The sequence below is a fragment of the Capricornis sumatraensis genome, chromosome 18, assembly GCF_032405125.1.
Source record: "Capricornis sumatraensis isolate serow.1 chromosome 18, serow.2, whole genome shotgun sequence".
NCBI classification, from domain to species: domain Eukaryota; kingdom Metazoa; phylum Chordata; class Mammalia; order Artiodactyla; family Bovidae; genus Capricornis; species Capricornis sumatraensis.
Genome location: NC_091086.1, coordinates 13,185,177 through 13,201,874, shown reverse-complemented (window position 1 = coordinate 13,201,874; position 16,698 = coordinate 13,185,177). Strand labels below are relative to the sequence as shown.

At 44.2% G+C, this 16,698-nt stretch overlaps 1 pseudogene; it reads left to right on the top strand.

The window, feature by feature from the left end:
* Positions 1 to 1,095: 1,095 nt before the first annotated feature.
* On the top strand, positions 1,096 to 2,030 carry LOC138094732 (ribose-phosphate pyrophosphokinase 1-like; annotated as a pseudogene).
* Positions 2,031 to 16,698: the final 14,668 nt, after the last annotated feature.

Genomic DNA, 16,698 nt, shown 5'->3' with positions numbered 1-16,698 from the left:
CCATGTCTCCCACATTGCAGGCTGATTCTTTACCAGCTGAGCCACCAGGGAAGCTGTTGGTAGGATCTACCTGCGAATATCAGTACAGGCGTCACATAATAAACATCCCCACAGCATATTACACTGTTTTACTTGGGTAAGTAGCCTGAGGACCATGTTATATCAGGATGTGTTGATCTCCCTTATTGTTATGATTAATTGCTTATACATAATCAGTGCCTATTGACAGAATGGCTATCCCCCCTTTTTAATTTATATATATATTTTTGCTGCTATAACAAATAATTCCATGAATATCTCTGAGCACTTATGTGAGGAGTGCATAGGTAATACAGAACAATTTCCAGAAGTAGACTCTAAGTATATATGCATGTTAATTTTGCAAGTTGCCTTTCCAAGAGGATATAGCCACATGCGAGTCTTACCAAAGGGCCAGTGGGAGTTGAGCAGAACTTGGAGGATGGGCTCATCTAGAAGGTTTTCAGGTAGCACAGGAGGAGGGGGAAGGATGGGAGGGGTGAGGAGCCCAGGGAGGAAGGGCCTGGAGGCTGGGGGAGCTGGGTAGGTGGATGGAGCAGAGAGGAGTGGGATGAGTTTTCAGGGCAAAAGGCAGGAGTAAGACAAGCGGGCCGAGGAGACTGGGCCAGGCCAGGAGAACCCTGAGTATGGGGCAATGCTGTTGGAATGTTCCTCGGAGACAACTGGGAAACTGATGGAGATTTTAGCAAAAGTAATATGATCATATTTACTTTTAAGAAAGATAATTTCAGCAGAGTGGAGTAAGACCCAGACAGCCAATCGGGTGAGGGGATGTCATCATAATGCTGATGGAAAATGGTGAGACTTGAACTAAGGAAGAGATTTTGAGAGTCCAGAAGAGGGAATGTTTCTGAGAGGTGTTTAGAAAGCAGAATGGACAGTCTTAATTTGCCTAATACTGGGACAGTTTAGGGTTGCACACAGGGCAGGAATGGAAGATGACAGTGGAGCCTAGTGCCTACCATTGCCTAGTACTGAGTCTCTGGGCCAACTTGATTCGGGTCTCAGCAGCAGGAGCGATCACTAAGCAAAGAGGGCCTAGGGCAGTTGGCCAAGATGCTGAATATCAAAATCTTCAGCAGCTCCCACCAGGACCTATCCCAGAAGACTGCTGCCCTTCCTGGGCCTGGGGCTGGGCAAGGCGGTGACTATGAAATTCAGCAATCAGACCTGTGTGGAAATCGGTGAAAGAATGCGTGGAAATGATCTACATTGTTCAGAGTGGCTGTGGTGAAATCAAGTTAATTGAATGGAACTTTTGATTATGAATAATGCCTGCAAAGATTGCTTCGGCCAGTTGGGTTACTATGGTCAGCCTGTGCTTCCCACTTATGTCTGGAAGAATAAGAAGGATAAGAGCTGGGCTCCAATCTTAATTAGCCAAGCTTGTGGCAAAATGATCTCTGTAGTAGACAAGGGTCATAGTATCGCCAGGGACCTGCATGCTCCTCAAATTTTTGATAATCCAGTGGAAAATTTATTTGCAGAGTCAGCTGTCCTTAAACGGATAAGGGAGAAGATGTCTAAGTGGAGGAACTCCATGACTGTCTCATCTGATGCTGGAGGAGCTAAGAGAGCGACTTCTGTCTCAGACTGGTTGAATGTGGACTTGGCTTTGATTCACAGAGAATGGAGGAAGGCTGATGAAGTGGACTGCGTGGTTCTGGTGGGCGATGTGTGGCTCTCCTAGTGGATGACATGGCTGACACCTGTGGTTCAATCTGCCATGCAGCTGACAAACTTCTCTCCCCTGGAGTTGTGTTTATGCTGCGCTGACTCATGGAATCTTTTCTGTTCCAGCCATTTCTCACATTAACAATGCATGCTTTGAAGCAGTAGTAGTCACCAATACCATACCTCAGGAGGATAAGATGAAGCACTGCTTCAAAATATAGGCGATCCCTATCTCCATGATCCTTGCAGAAGCCATCAGGAGAATTCACAGTGGGGAATCTGTCTCCTATCTGTTCAGCCATATCCCTTTACAATAGAATAACTTCTGAGGATTAAAAAAATAAATAAATAAAGTGAACCCCGCCCCTTGTTTTCCTTTGGTATTTGATGAAAAATCCAGCAGAAGACCCAGCTTGTTTCTGCGTAGCTTTCTACATTCCATATCAGTTATATGAGCATTTCTCCTATTGAGTTGACCAAAAATTTTGTTTGGGTTGTTACATAACATGTTATGGGAAAACTTGAATGAACTCTTTGGCCAACCCAATACGTTGGAGAAAGCTAGATTGAGATTAGCTTCTGGGATTTCTTACTTGCTTTGTCTCTTCCTGGCTTCTTTGATCCTGTGAGCCTTGCAGCTTTAACTACAGCTCAGCTGCTGCAAGATGTGAGACTTTGGAAAGCTTGTTGTAGGGTGTGTAAATGTGTTTGGGGAAGCTCAGTCTACTTTGCATGTGAATGCTTCAGCCCCCACACCCCAACATGAGACCAATTCTCTAAAGTCTGTACTCAATTAGAGCAAGAGCCTGGGGCAGCCTGAACCCAACTCTGGCTGCTAAATCCCTGTAAGGCTGGAGCAGCCCTATTTGGTCTGACCTTCTTTTCCTGGCCAAATATCTACTTGTTCCCAAGTAACCCCTGTGCCATAGTCTTCTGGAAAGCAAACTCAGTTTCTTCTCTATAATCTGGAACACTAACATGAAATTATTTCACTGTAGCTTAATCTTCCTTAGCTTACTACCACCATGGAGGTAGGTTTTAGGTGGTGCTGCAGTGCCTTTTGATTATTTAACTGTCTAATTATCATCTTCCTTCCTTGGATCTATTTGGCCTCTCAAATGATCTGAGATTTCTGTTTAAAAAAGTTGATGTTACTGTCTTGTAGAAGAAACTAATAAAGTTATCTGTCTGATTGTGAAGAAAAAAAAGTCTAGTACTTTGAGATTCATTAACTCATCTGATCTTTTTAAGAAAACCTCTGAAATATTAAAAAAATTATTTTAATGTTTTATGTAAATCTGGTAACTTTTTTCACTAATAGTTAATTTGCCTAATCAGCCCGGAGTACTATGGGAGCATTCCAAGATGGAGTGAAGGTGGTGCAGTGGTCTCTGGAGTCTTGAGTGTGGCAATTCAGAAAGGATATCTAGTTCTCTTGGGGTGGGTAAAGACCATTAGGATGCCAGGATGGGGCTGAAGCATAAGCCATCCCAATTTTCTTGAGGGTTCACCAAAATTCCCCTCCCTCATGAGAAAGAAGAGTCATCAAAGGACTTTTCTGCAAGCCTTTCTCTGGCCACAACACGCAACTTGTGGAATCTTAGTTCCCTGACCAGGGATTGAACCTGGGTCCTCAGCAGTGAGAGCATGGAGTCTTAACTGCTGGACCACCAGGGAATTACCTTTGTAAGCCTTTCAAAACACTTCACACCATTGATAATGATGTGAAGAGACCACCAAGAATAGTTTGGAATTATGCGCAGGCTTCTAGAGTCACTTTACAAGAAGAGGTTTAAAAAGACAAAGTGACTATAGATTCAGGAATTGAGACTAGTTCAGTAAACCATAAACAAGCACTTGGGAGATCTTGGAGACTTGGGAGATGAAGTGGGGTCTCTGTCCAGGAAGTTCTCAACCAAGATCCTTTGGAGCCAGTTGAAAGAGCGCTCATTAATCTGTTCCCAAAGTCTCCTGGCAATAACAAGAATGTCTGGGGGAAAGCCATCAACCCCCAGATGATCTAAGCAGGAGGTTCTGCTTTCAGAAATCACCATCCTGCAAGCATGTTTTCAGAAACTATTGGGCCCTTAGGGCTGTGTTGAGTGGTATCTGATTCTTGTACAACAATCATTTGACATTAATTCTCCAAATGAATGTCAGTGGACGTAAGGGTAATGGGGCAATTTTAGGAATGACCTGGGGAGATTCCTTAAACAAATATAAAGAAAAGAGTCAGTTGTTGTGAGCTGGTGCCCATGACCTCTCTTTTGAACAACACCCCAGTGTAAATGAATCTGATGCAAGTCATTTGAGGACCCCACTGTGGGAAACACTGCTGTACTTGAAAGTCCTAGTAATTGGAGGCCGGCTAAATCTAACACTGTATAATACCAGGTAGAACCTAGAGTCAAGATAGGTGAAACGAACAAGGAAGCCACCTCACAGCTGGTATTTATGGAGTCAAATCTGGGGAGTCAGACAGTCAGCTAATGAATTAGCCATGTGCAAGAGTTGGATCGGTTTTTCCTGGCAAAGTGTTGGCTTGGTCTGGGGAGGGGAGAAGGAGGTCACTGAATATGGAAACCAAGAAGGTCTTCATTTCATATCAAGCAGAACACCTAGTCTTTGCTGCAGCTAGTTCTGGATGCTGGGGACACAGTATGAATCCAATGTTGCCTCCAGGAGTTGGTAGTTGCTAGAAACAAGGGAAAGGAAGAGTGCTTTCTTGGCAAGGTTCTTATTTGTGAGCTCCAGCTCTCTAGAGTGGTGCAGCAGACAAATGATGCTCTGCCCTATTTTAAATTTTGAAGGAAAGACATTGACACTTGATATCTGTAGGGTACCCTGCAAACTAATAGCTCAAGGTAGATCCCAGTTGCAACCTTAGACTGTGCTATATCCCTTTTGACAATGCCATAACTTTGATTTTCAGCAGTTACTGTAATAAAAGACAAAGACAGCATGAAAATCAATGTGAAATAGGATATGAGGGTGGTGGTGTTTCATGCACTTTTCAAGGTTTGAGAAGGTGTGTGGTACCCAAGGGCCTCCCAGGTGGCTCAGTGGGTAGAGAATTCACCAACAATGCAGGAGATCCAGGTTTGAACCCTGGATTGAGAAGATCCCCTGGAGGAGGCCACAGCAACCCATTCCAGTACTTTTGCCTGGAGAATCCCATGGACAGAGGAGCCTGGCGGGCTACAGTCCACGGGGTCGAAAGAGTCAGAGACGACTGAAGAAACTAAGAACGAATGCACGTGGGACTCAAGCTTCCCTTTGGAAGTATTTTGACTCTTTAAGAATGAACCCCAAAATATTAGTTTTCTTTTGATTTACACATACTATTTTTAAATGAATGTTAAATTGTTAGGACATAGATACTTATTAAATTTTTAGTTGGAACTAACTGCTTAACTAATAACTGGAGCTATTAGGTGTTTCCTTTCATTAGGGCACTGTGAAAAAATTACCTAGACTTTTGGATTACTCTGTTCGTGCAAAATTTCATTCTTTTTAATCTAATTCTTGCCATAATGGTATTTGTGAGGTATTATTACTCATTCCCATTTACTTTAGAGAAAACTGAAGATCAGTGAAGATTAGTATCTCACAGCTAGTTAGTGCCAGAGGAGGAAAGAAGTCTGAATCGGTCTGACAGAGTGTCCCTGTTCTTAGCCACTATACTTAGCACTCACATACTTAGGATGTCTAATTAGCCAGTGTACCCTAAGCATTAGGAAGGCTTAGTTTTACCGGATTACTAACAAGGCCACATTATTCTTTCATCCTATTAAATCATAGCAGTGTCTCATCTTCCAGTCTGAAATCCCTTAATGTCTGGGCAGTGCAGCCCCATGAGTCAGACCACTGGCTCCTCTGCTGTGATCATGGACAGGAGCAGGGCCCTGAGGACCTGTGAGGGAATACGGCTCTAAATATGGTCCTGACCAGACCCTTTTCCCAGGGACAGCGGAGCCTGGTGGGCTGCCGTCTACGGGGTCGCACAGAGTCAGACACGACTGAAGTGACTTTGCAGCAGCAGCAGCAGCAGCAGGCCCTTTTCCAGGCATTAGGAGGTATTCTTCCTGAGGAATGAGGAACATCTGGAGAGAGTTCAGAAAGAAGCAGCCTCTCTGATCACAGGGTGGGAATCAAAGAAAATTACAGTGTTCAGAACCAGCTCATCATCCCCTCATGACATCAAGGAGAAGACAGGCCCAGGAGGGTTAAGACACTTACCTAAGGCCACACAGGGCCTTGGTGGCAGACCCAACACTCTTGCATAAGCCATCACTTTAATTTTATTGAACCATAACTGATTTACAATGTCATGTTAACTTTTGTTGTACACTAAAGTGACTCAGTTATACATATATGTATATATACTTTTTCATATTCTTTTCCATTAAGGTTTATGACAGGATATTCCTTGTGCTATACTGTAAGACCTTGTTGTTTATCCATCTTATACATAATAGTTTGCGTCTGCTAATCGCAAATTCTCAATCCCTCCCTCCCCCTTGACCACCAAAAGTCTGTTCTGTATGTCTGTGAGTTTGTTTTTATTTTGTAAATAAGTTCATTTGTGTATTTTAGATTCCACATATAAATTATATATTAAACTTTTCTTTGTTTGACTTCACTTAGTATGATAATTTCTAGGTCCATCATGCTGCTACAAATGGCATTATTTCATTCTTTTTTTTATGTTTGAGTAAGATTCTATTGTGTATATGTCACATCCTTTTTATCCATTCTTCTGTCAATGGACATTTAGGTTGTGTGCACGTCTTGGCTATTGTAGATAGTGATAAGCCATTACTTGTTTTTCCCCTGGGTAAAATTCTTTCATTTCTCCCATTCAGATCCCCACACTTGGACCCCTGTGCCCCTCATGGAGGGTTCCCCTGCCAGGAAGAAAGCTGCCTTTTGAGGCCCCACCTCCTTGAAAGAGACTGAAACGCAGGTGGAGTGCCTGCCAACCCACCACAAAGGCATCCAAGGCTGTCATCACAGAAAAGCCTTCACTCTTGACATTAGCCATTGGGCAAAATTAACAGCCAAGAAGAAAATCTCAGAAGCCTCAACTAACTACTGCTATGCCACCTCCAGGTTAGCTGGAGATGGACATGTCAACCTCCAAACTCCACGGTGGCCCCAAAGGTTTCCTTTTAAGAGTTAACATGGATTGGGCCAGACCCTCTGTGCTGCAGCTCACGTCTATTACCCTCACCGTCACTTAGTAGCCACATTTTAAAGACCAAGCCGCTGAGATTCAAAACAAAGAACATTTGAAAGTTAGGGAGTAAGTGAGATGGGAGGTCAGACTAGCTTTCCATGTCTCATGTTACCTCTCATGCAGCTCTTCCATTGTTCTTGGAGGATGGGAGAGTGTTGTAGAAAACCATTAGCTGCTATCACCAATACTGTCATCTTAGGATTTTCCGCTCCCCTTTGGACTTCAATTCTGAATACACAGACCTCTTCACTGCCAGCTTCCAGTTGGGAGAGCACCTCGGGTTCTCAGATGGAAGAAGGTAGCCCTCACCTGTTTAGTTCAGGAGCTGGCCATGGTTTTCTGGAAAGGGCCAAACAGTAAATATTGTAGGCTTTGCAGGCGCCTGTTGTCACCATTCAACTTTTCTGTTGCAGTAGGAAGGCTGCAATGGGAAATATACAAATAAACAGATGTTTCATGCATTGGAGAAGGAAATGGCAACCCACTCCAGTATTCTTGCCTGGAGAATCCCAGGGACTGGGGAGCCTGGTGGGCTTCCATCTATGGGGTTGCACAGAGTCGGACACGACTGATGTGACACAGCAGCAGCAGCAGCAGCAGCAGCATCTGTGCTCCAGTACAAGTTTATTTGCAAGAAGAGGCAACCCACTGTAGTTTGCTGCCTCCTGGCATAGTTAGTCTCATATCTAGCAAACAGACCTTTTCTGATTTAGCTTTGATATAGTCCTTCTCTTTGCCTGAAACTCATCTTGACACTGAAGTATTTGTCTTAGTACTCTTTTGTTTTGGGGGTGAAGGAGGCTGTCCCAGAGCCCACTGAGATCCCCTAAACTCTCTTCTAAGGAAAATGCAAGTGTATGCAATTCTGCATGCAATTTCAGTGGGGCTTGTAGACACAGATTCTTTTTATCCTTGAGAGATCAGTGAATGCATCTTGGCTTTCTGGAAACTGCAGCGTTGGGGACAGCTGGTTGGCATGAGAACATCAGTCTGAGAATGCTATAGTCTGAGGAAGATTTAGTGGTGTGCCGATGTACTGGTTCTTGTGGAATTTTATCTCAAAACAAACCCCCCTGGCTAATGAGTATATGTCCCAGCCCTCCTGGTGGCTAAGCCTAGCCATGTGATCTTGTTTATACCACTGGATGAGAGCAGAAGTGATAGGCACCACTGCCAGCCCTGGCCCTTTAAGACTGGCTATGTGCTTCCCAGGCTACTTTCTCCTTCTCACTGATTGAAGGCAGGTGAGAATGACACAATCACTTTTGATCCAAAGGGACTGGAAAGCCACACCCTGAAGATGGAAAAGCCATACTACTGTCTGAACAACCTACCTCTGAGCTGCTATGTCAGAGAGAATTAAATCTCAGTCTTATTTAAGTCGCTGGATTTCTGGGTCTCTTTGTTATAGCAGTGAAACTGTTCTTAGCACTGGCTACATAATTTGCAGGAGTCAGTAAAAATGAATATGTGGGATCCTTGTTCCAAAATTGTGAAGAATTTCAAGACAGAGCATTAAATCACAATCAGGGCTCTACTAAGCATGGGTACCTATGTGATGGGCCAGGCTGCAAGCCCATGAAGACCATACTTGGATATAGGTGGGAGGTCATGAGGCACAGGGGTTGAATCCTCAGTGCTGGGTCATTTCTAGTGACTGGAAGGCACCACGACTCCAGCAATTTTCTGAGCTACCACACCCACCATGGTCAGGAAGGAACCAACCAGGGACCTAGACTGAGGCTCCCTCTCATGAAAGGGGCCCTGGGGCTTATGCCCTCATGGGAAATTTTCAGATTTCACTCTTTTCCATACTTGGGACACATCAAGAGAACGCACCTACCTGGAGGGCAAATCAGAGGTGACCAATGCCGCGGGTCTCAGTGGTTGCTGTGGACAGACCTTGGGCCAGTCCTTGCTGAGGTTGGATCATCAGATGTCGTTATAACAAGGTCTGGGCAAGGATTGATTTGGTGGCTCCCTGAGATCTTCTTTCACAACCCAGCAGCTACTATTTCTTTCTTCTCAGGAAGGTACTATAATTATTGCAGTTTGCAAACTAGGAAACTGAGGGCCTTCTGAATCAATAGGGAACCTAGATGTGAACCCTGGCAATTTCCCTCAGGAGTTTAGGCTCTTAACCACTGCCCTAAGCTTGACCCAAAAGAAGCTACTTATTTTGCAGGCATTACTGCCCATTTTCCACCCCGCTGAGGGAGTTGGTTTATTCCTCCCACTGTCCGACACCTGTAAGGGGAGGGCCTTTGAGTCAAGAGGTTACTGGGGCAGGTTCTGGAAGGCAGCTGCCAAGGTTCAACTTTTGGCTCCATTACCTACTTACCAGCTCTTGACCTTGGGCCAACCTCAGTTTCCTCATCTGTAAAATGGCAATAATCATAAAATCTCTGCCTTATTAATTTGGTATGAGGATGAAATAAAGATCATGCAGGCAAAGGACTTGCTATTTAGGGAGTCCTTAATAGATGCTCATTCTGATTACTGATGTGAAACATGCAATATGTTACTTTCAAATGTTTTCAGACATTTATCTGCATCTGCTATGCTCTCCCCAGGCCCCTCTTTCTTCTACTCTTGTCTTTCAATCCTTCCTTCTACCCCCGTCTCTTCTTTTGCTGTGATGTTAAAGTAGGCAGGTGTTTTTTTGTTTTGTTTTTGAAGCACCACAAAATGGTTATATTTAACTGAGTCTAATTTATTTAAATAATTGTCTTAATGAATACTAATTGTTAAATGTCCACTTAGTTATGTGCTTCCCTTTGCTGCTACATGTACTTCAGATGAGTCATTATGAAACAAGACAGGCAGCAAACTGCGTAATTACAGACAAAGCATTTCAGACACAAACCAATAAAAATCAAAGGTAGGAGAAAAATGCTTTGAAGAGACGTGACGACTAGTTGGGACTTCCTGTGTCCTGCCAGGAACCCGGGCAGGGGGCAGGGGTGGGGCGGGGCGTCGGGTGATGGCCCCGGAATCTGGTGCCAGCCCTCTCCACCAAAGAGAGGAAATGAGGAGCTGTTTATAGAAAAGACCACAGTGGCCATGTATATCTTTTAACAAAAGAGACGAAACTCTGTTCCGACACAGCCCTTCTCTCAGGGAGAGTCTATGAAAACACAGCACAAGAAGTCAGGTTTGGGATGGAGTCTTGCTTTCTCCAGGCTAACAGTTTGGTGGGTGACTGTCATGGGCTCAACTTTGCCCACCAAATTCACATGTTGAGAACCAACCCCGTCCCTTCCTACCTCAGAGTGTGACCTCGTTTGAAGATAGGGTCTTGCTGAGGTAACGACCTAAAGCTGACAACGTTAAGATGGGCCCTAGTCCAATGGGACTATTCTCTTTACATAAAGTACCACAAACGAATACAACAGTGAAAATCAATTATAATTTAATTTTTTATAAAGTACCGCAAACTAGGTGGCTTAGACAATGGAAATGTATTGTCTTACAGTCCTGGAGGGCAGACGTCCAGGAGCAGGGTGTCCATCGGGTGGGTTCCCTGTGAGTACTGTGAGAGATGTCTGTCACAGGCAGTGCCCCTGGCTCCTGGTGTTTTTCTACCAGTCCTCGGCTTATAGAAGTATCACTTCCATCTCTGCCTTCATCTTCACATGGTGTTCTCCCTGTGTGCCTGTCTGTGTTCAAATTTCCCCCTTTTGTAAGGACACTGGTTTATGGGATTAGACCCCACCTTGATGTCCTCAGTTTAACTTGATTACCCTGCTTTCAACTAAGGTCACCTTCTGAGATCCTGCAAGTTAGAACTCAAGCATGTGAATTGAAACATTGGAATGTGGGGGATGGCGCCGGGGGGGGGGGGGGACCGCAATTCAGCACAGCACAGTGACCTTGGGCATGTATCTTCTGACCTCTGAGCTCAGTTTACCTATCTGCAAGATGATGTGTGAACATATAACCTCCAAGGACTTCTAAGCCCTCGAGTTCCATGCAGGTCAAATAAATCTCTGGAGAAGGAAATGTCAACCCACTCCAGTATTCTTGCCTAGAGAATCCTGTGGACAGCAGAGCCTGGTGGGCTGGTGTCTATGGGATCGCACAGAGTCGGACACGACTGAAGTGACTTGGCAGCAGCAGCAAATAAATCTCAGCCCCCAGACCCAGTCTTGCCCCAAAGGCTGTGGAAGTAGATGCAGAGATGTCAACTTACCACCAGGCTTATGGGGTTGGAAACTGCCTTCCAGAGAGAACTAGGCAAGGGTGTACTTTACAGGAGTCTTCCTGATTTGCTTGGGGTGGGGTGAGGAACAACTAACTCCCCAAGTCTCTGTGTCCGAGTGCTGGGCTGAGTTGGGCAGAGAGGCCCCAGACCTGGACCTGGTCACTTGAGACCAATTACCACTGTGATCCAAGGTTGGGCAAGAATCTCAGGGGCAACAGAATGAGGTCACCAACCCTTTTCACTTAGGTCATCAGAAAGCAATGGGCTGGGCAATAGATGTAATCATCTGCACTCAGCTGCACCCAGTTCAAGCCAGAGGCCACAGAGGAGGGGTTGCGGGGGGTGGTGGGGGGGGTGGTGGGAGGTGAGTATAAAGGCTCCTTTCTCACAATCCTCTCTGCGCATTCCGTTCCCACTATATTGTCCTGGAAATGACCTGATTTTATTTCAGGCCCCCTGAATACTGACCATGACAATGGGTGAGAGGGTTCTAGGACCACAGGTATGGGACGACGCAGGGGAGGTTTACACACCAAACTTGCTCTAATGTAGAGAGATAAAATTTGCTGTTTTGTCTAAGACTGAGACGTAAGATATATAGGTAAACAGAGGGTGCATTTTCAAACCTGAGGAATCTGGCATGTTTCATTTTGAAGGTGGGCAGCGTGGAGATGTGTGCGTACGGCAGAGGCTGTGACTGCTCGCGGCCACCAGCCTCAGCCAAGCACAGTCAACGTCCTCCCCCAGACCATTCCCACCCCAGTCTTTTCCTGCCTCATCTATACCATCTGCATCTACCCCACGGTGAGCAACTTGCTCAGTTGTATCCCTAAAACACGGCCCCCCAAAAACCTACCCTGGTCCCCAGCAAAGTGGGACAGCTGGCCACCCTGTCTCTCGGACTGGCTCCCCCCTCCACACACATGCACACGTGACAAATTTGGAGACACCTGCAGTTTCTGAAACAGCCTGATTTCCTCCCTGAACACTCCCCTGCCGATGGAGATGAGTCTTCACTCTTTCCTCCAAGCTGTTACCCAATCCTGTGCTCTTGGAGCCCGCCCTGGCACGTGAGCTGCTCAGCCCACCTCCCTATAACTGTCTTCTCCTCACCTTGTCTATCTCACCGGGCAGATTAGAAGCTCCTCCTGGGCAGGGGTCTAGAGAAGACTGGGCACCAACAATTGCCTCATGGAAGAAAGAAGGAAGAGGGTTGGACATCAAGATGAAAGCAACATCCCACTCTGCAGCTGTCTGTGGAAGTGACCCTGCCACCTGTCTAGAGAGGGCAAGCACTAACACCAAGAGTCGTGTTGTTCTGAAATGAATAAAGCGTGTATCAAAGTTATACAAGCTAAATTACTCCCACCTCTCTTTCCTAGACACAAGCACAGTGAAGCACTTTCCTGTGTATCCTTCTAGAGATAAGCTGTACAAAGGTCAACACATCTTTAAAACACACACACAAGAAAGAAACTTACAGACATAGAAAAAGAATTTATGGTTACCTAAGGGAAAAGGTTGGGGGAAGTTTAAATCAGGAAGCTGGGATCAGAGCTAGGGTTTGGATTGAAATTAACATATACACATTACTGTATATAAAATTGGTAATTAACAAAGACCTACTGTATAGTACTAGAAACTTTATTCAACAATGTGTAAAAATCTATTTGGGAAACATTAAAAAAAATAATAGATGTATAGTTGAATCATTTTGATGTATAATTGAATTGCTTTTCTGTATACCTCAAACTAACATTGTAAATCAGCTATGCTGTGCTGAGCTTAGTTGCTCAGTCGTGTCTGACTCTTTGCCACCGGGTGGACTGTAGTCCACCTGGCTCCTCTGTCCATGGGATCCTCCAGGCAAGAATACTGGAGTAGGTAGCCATGCCCTCTTCCAGGGGATCTTCCCAACCCAGGGACTGAACCCAGGTGTCCCACATTGCAGGCAAATTCTTTACCATCTGAGCCAAAGGGAAGCCCAAGAACACTGAAGTGGGTAGCTTATCCCTTCTCCAGGGGATCTTCCTGACTTAGGAATTGAACTGGGGTCTTCTGCATTGCAGGCAGATTCTTTCCTAGATGAGCTACCAGGGAAGCCCAAATCAACTATACTCCAATATAAAATAAAACTTTTAAAAAAGATGCACACTCTAATAGGAATATAGTGCCCATGTCCTCTGCTCCTTGTTTTTTTATCTTTGTTGACCATATTTGGTATCAGAACATAAAGCTCTGCGTCTTTCTTTGTAATGACTCTCATTCAGTAGACTTCGGTTGGGGCTGGCAAATTTGCCCTTCTAACAAGTTCTTGGGTAATACTGATGTTGTTTCTCCAGGAGCCCCACTTTGAGAATCACTCACTAGACTATGAGTTGTCTTAGACTGCACGGGAAGCAAAGAGGAGGTTTTAGTCACTAAACTATCCTCTGTGCCTGGCACATATAAAGTAGACAGTTGATACATATTTATTAGGTGAAACATGAATAAGGACTTGTACACAGGCTGTAAACACTTTGTGTGCATTGGTGTTTGTGTGGGTGTGTGCACGCTCAGTTGTGTCGGGTTCTTTGCGACCCCATGGACTGTAGCCTTCCAATCTCTCTGTCCATGGAATTTTCCAGGCAAGAATACTGGAGTGGCTTGCCATTTTCTACTCCAGGGGATCTGCTCAACCTAGTGATTGAACCCAGGTCTCCTGCACTGGCAGGCAGATTCTTTACTACTGTGCCACCTGTGCACTTGTCTGGGGTGAAGCTTAGGCTGTCTTGATAGAGGGCATTTGACAAAGTTGTAGTGTAAATCAGAGATGTGGCTTCGGACTCATCCGGTCAGACAGGTTGGCCTACCCCATTCTCTCCTTGCTCCCAGGGTCTAACTTTTGATGCCACCGACTCTTCTTCATACCTGGATCATATTCCTCCAGACATAGGGTTTCCAACATGCCCCCTTCTCTCTCCTTCATTGTCCTGATCAGCAAACTGGAGAGTTTGGGAGGTAAAGTGGTTTGTTAGGTTCAAAGAGCATTTTTGAAGTTGCCCAGGTAGCCAGAGATCAGCAGTGCTGAGACAATCCATGCCACAGATAAAGCCAGAGTGACTTCTTTTTCTGATGAAAATTTTCAATCTTGCATGAAATTAATGTTCATCATTCATTTATTCATTCAAGAAAGATTTATTGGACACCTACATGCCATGTCAGAGACTGGATATTGAGAATGCAGTGATAAAATAGCAAAGTTTCTGCCTCCATAGAGCTTCCATTTGGGGAGAGGGTGCAAATGAAAACAAGTAAATAATTTCAGATTATGATGACTGAATGCAAAGAAGGAAGGGAAACAGCCCAAAGTCTGAGGGTCCATGCACTGACTAAGGCCATCTTGTGGTGGGCAGAACTGAAGGGTTTTTGATGTGGTGAGTAGGTGTGCTGGCTTTTGGAACATTCCTAAGTAGAGGTACTTTAAGTCGTGGAGTCTAATAGGGCAGAAGACCAACCAGGCAAGGCCATGAGGAAGGAGTTTCCTCTTCAACAGGTACCTTCCATCAGGTTTTGTATTGGGTTGGCCAAAACATTTATTCTTGTTTTTCCATAACTTATGGAAATAGCAAAAATAAACATTTTGGCCAGCTCAATATGAAGAGTAATGCCTCTGCAAACCAAATGTCCACTGATTGGTGAATAGATAGAGAAGATGTGGAATGCTACTTGGAATATATACAATGGAATACTACTCAGCCATGAAAAGGAAATATTGCCATTTGCAGTAACATGGATGGGCCTAGAGATTAGCATACTAAGTGAAGCAAGTCAGACAAAGACAAATATTATATGATATGACTTATAGGTGGAATTCAAAAACTGATACAAAAAACTTATTTTTTTTTACTTCTTAAAAATTTGTTTTTAAATTGAAGGATAATTGCTTTATAGAATTTTGTTGTTTTCTGTCACAGAAATAGACCCACAAATAGAAGACAAACTTACAGTTACTAAAGGAGAAGGAGTGGGAGGGATAAATTGAGAATTTGGGAAGCCTATGTATAAAATAGATAAGCAAGGTCTTACGGTATAATACCGGGAACTATATTCAATATCTTTAACAACCTCTAACAGAAAAGAATCGGAAATAAGAACACGTGTGTACATGCATAGTGTGTGTGTATAACTGAGTCATTTTTCTGAACGTCTTAAACACTGTAAAGCAACTATATCTCAATTTAAAAATAAAATACAGAAAAAAGGAGCAATGCCTTCAGAGCCTGAGAATTCTGGGCTTAAATCCGATCTCAGTCACCTTTTAGCTGCATGATCTGGAGCCAGTCAGTTTGCCTTTGGATCCTCAGCTTTTCTGTCTGTGAAATGGGGCACAATAACAGGAACTGCTGGTTAAAGTCAGAAGAGAAGGGATTGAGTCCCAGTTCTGCTAGATCCAGATAGTGAGGCTTGGGCAAATGACTTGACTTGTCTGAGCCTCAGAAAACATATTCATCCATCCACTCTTTCAAACAAGAAAAATAGATTTATTTATTTTTCTGAGTTTCAGCCAATATATTCATTCATTCAAACAAGAAAAAAAAATGATCTTAAAAATAGGCATGATCATTTACATTTCACTGGGATGTCATAAAGTTTACACAAATCCATATATGGAAATTTCATCCAGGAAATGGCTGTTCCTGTGTTATGTATTACCAAAAGGAGGAAGCAGCCTTTCTCCTCCATCTCATCCCACAAAGTTTTCCAACGCTTTTTACTTCTTTACAGTTCCAGTTTTGGCCTCTCTTTAAGCCACCTAGGCAGCAGACCTCCAGAATCTAAGTAAGTCAAGTAAGACTTAAAAGCAAGGAGAAAGGTGCTTGAGTGAATTAGATGAGAACGGGGTGTATCAGTACCCACACCTGAGATAGTGGGAATATAACTCCGGGCTTGGAGTCAGACACACCTGGAGGTGAGCCTCAATGACTGTGTGACCTTAGAAAAGACATCTCACTCCTCTGAGTTTCTATTTTCCTCCTTTGGAAAAGAGAAAAGCCCATTCCTGAATCCAGGTTAACATTATTATTGTACTGATTCTAAGAAATAACAAAGGTGATAGTGATAATAATGATGGTAATTAATAATGATAATTCTTATTGCTATTATTCACACATTCATTGACTGCTAGCTCTGTAGCAGGCACTGTTTTATGTGATTTATGTGCTTTATGCTATTTAATCCTCATAATTACCTTAGAAACTACTATAAGTCCATTTTACAGGCAAGGAAAGAGACAAGGAGGTTCCAAAAAACCTGCCAAAGTTATTCAGCTAGAAGTGGCAGAGCCTGAATTCCTGCTCCCGTTATCAGCTCTAGTGCCCATGCTTTGAACGACTACACGGCATTACTTCCTGCAGAGCCGTGAACTTGCAGCCCTGGGTGTTTGAGTTGCTCAGAACTGCGTGGCTAGGCTTCCCATTACCACCATCATATCATCAGCTCATAGGCGATGTCGCCAGGTGCCTTCTTGCTGCTGCTGTGGAGAGGGGCCTGGTGGCCAGCA